Source organism: Montipora capricornis, chromosome 2, assembly GCF_036669925.1.
Source record: "Montipora capricornis isolate CH-2021 chromosome 2, ASM3666992v2, whole genome shotgun sequence".
Lineage (NCBI taxonomy): Eukaryota > Metazoa > Cnidaria > Anthozoa > Scleractinia > Acroporidae > Montipora > Montipora capricornis.
This window is the reverse complement of record NC_090884.1, coordinates 17856663-17859034: the sequence shown is the minus strand read 5'-3', so window position 1 is coordinate 17859034 and position 2372 is coordinate 17856663. Positions and strand designations below refer to the sequence as shown.

The following is a 2372-nucleotide window of genomic DNA, read 5'->3' as shown; positions in this document are numbered from 1 at the left end:
AGAGTCCATCAGCCAAACAAATGTCTTTTGATGACAGTGCAAATTTTGATAGACCTTGTTGACATTATAAAATCTGTCATTTTACACTTTATTTTGAGCCCAAACAAAAAGAGAGTGTATGTTAATTAACCTATCTAATTAAAAATCGGATTAAACTTTGAATGATAAAGTAAAATAGAGGTCCAAGCATTTCTCTGTTATAATGCTTGGGGCTTATTGTACTCTTTATTTTCCACCGTGAGTTTACTTGCCAGTTTCTGTGGAGTGGATGTATGGAAATTCAAAAGTGCAATTATTCTTCTCTCTAGCCCAACTGCATGTCTCAACTTTAGATGGAGTATTACTTGGACCTTTATATTGCCTTAGCTTCACCATTCAAGTTTCCAAATATCTGATCAGCTATTTGACACTATTTCTCATGTCGTTTGCTTAATTTTCATATAATTGATGACTTAGTTGTGAAATTGTGGCCAAATTTTGAGCACCAAAGGCAGCTTGACTTGACTTTCTCTTCTGTGAAGATGGAAGATCAACATATAAAGCAATTCAGACATTCACTACAATTTGTTTTATCTGAAATCCGACATGAACTGTACTTTTTTTATTTTACCAACGCAGAACACACTGAATTTTCCCCACTAATTGGCTTGTCTTCTGGACTAGACAAATGTACTACACATAGTGATTACTAAGAATATTACGCCTTTGAACTAAATCAAAAATGAAATGAGTTAACAAAACCAATCTTGTTTTGCATAATTTGACTTTCATTTGGTTTGTTTGTACTCCATTTTAGGACAATATTATTGCCCCTAAAAATGTTTTCAGGTGCATTTTTTTAACTTGCCATGCAGTAAAGTAAAGATCAACGCTGACGTCCTTACTGTAGCTGTTTTGGGAAACAAAATTATATTCTTCCTCAGGCAACTAAACTGTGAAGCTTTGCAACCAACCATTTACAACTCAAGGTCACGGATGCCTGCAATTTTTGAAGCTCTTAAGCCACAATAGCCTTTTTCACGGTTAGTTTTTTCATTTGCATTACAATGTAATCTAACGTGGATGCCAGGCAATCTCGGGGTAAAACTACAAAATAGCCCAAAATTGCCTCACATACATGCTAGATTATATTGTAATGCAAATAATAAAAACTAACCGTGAAAAGGGCTATTAGACAAAAGAACAAAAATATGAAAAATAGTCACTTACGTCTGTTATGCTTACTTCCCTTCAGTTGACTTTATTATTAATTTAATAATATGAATAATAATAATATTGCTATGATCTGGAGTGCTTTTTTAGGAGATATCCTTTATAATACATATAATACCAGTGCCAGGGGCCTGGACAGCTTTTCGAATTATTGTAAGTCTGTCTCTTAATTAAGGCCATGAAATGAAAGAGTTTCATTTCAAGGCTTCCAAAAATTACTATTATGAAAGTTAAGTAAACAAAAAAAATGTAGGCCTGGGCTGGCTACGCCCCTGAGTGCCTGCAAATTGATTTATAATTTCCTGCCTAGCCCACAAATGAACCTGTGGGTGATACGTGTCCCAGCTTCTTTTACTCTTACGTTCAATGTCCTTTTCAAATCCAAGTTACTTCCCGGCACATTGCCACCACTTTTAAAGTAACGACAAAATTTCTTTTTTGGGGGGTTCTAATTTTAAGATCACACCGAATCTGTTTTAAAGTTAGAAAGTTTGTCTTATTTTTAAGCTCTAATTTTAAGATGACACTAAACCTTAAATTTGACTTTGAAACTTAGCTAATAGGAACTAAAAACTAGAAAGGTCATTCTTAATTCAAAATTAATCATTTTAGAATGTTCTTTGTCACCGTTTCGCAATTAGTTTTGGCGGTATCATCAAAATCACTCTATGCTCAGTTCTTTTGTGTACTTCTTGGCACCTTTAAATATGGATCTAAATGACTTTGTTCTTTTTTCAGCTCTGGGATGACTTTACGAGTTTGATATGCTGGTCTTTTGAGTTGTTGATGTTGTTGGCTAATCCTTTCCCTTCTTGTTCTGGGTGTAAGTAAAGCAATGGTGTTGATTCATGCTTGTGCTTCCACTACAGTCATTGATATCTTTCCTTGTTAGTCTGTCGAGTTCTTTGAGGTGATTGAGACGCCAGTCGGTGGTCCACATATAGTACTGTAAAACACGTACGGTCTAAACATTAGTGGTACGGACTTTGCCTGGTATTGACTATGGAGAAGTCCAAACTGCCAAAAGTCGATTCTCGTACTCCTTGGTAACTTCTTTATCATCTACATGCTGAGTGTTGTGGTACTTTCCTAGGAATTTGTAATGATCTTCGCTGCCTGAAACTGGGATGGAGCATTCGTTACTTACAGGCATTTCACTG

The 2372-nt window shown here is 35.4% G+C and overlaps 1 pseudogene; it reads right to left on the bottom strand.

The window, feature by feature from the left end:
• Window positions 1-429: 429 nt before the first annotated feature.
• LOC138037843 (uncharacterized) overlaps window positions 430-2372 on the bottom strand; it is a 3776-nt pseudogene continuing 1833 nt past the window's right edge.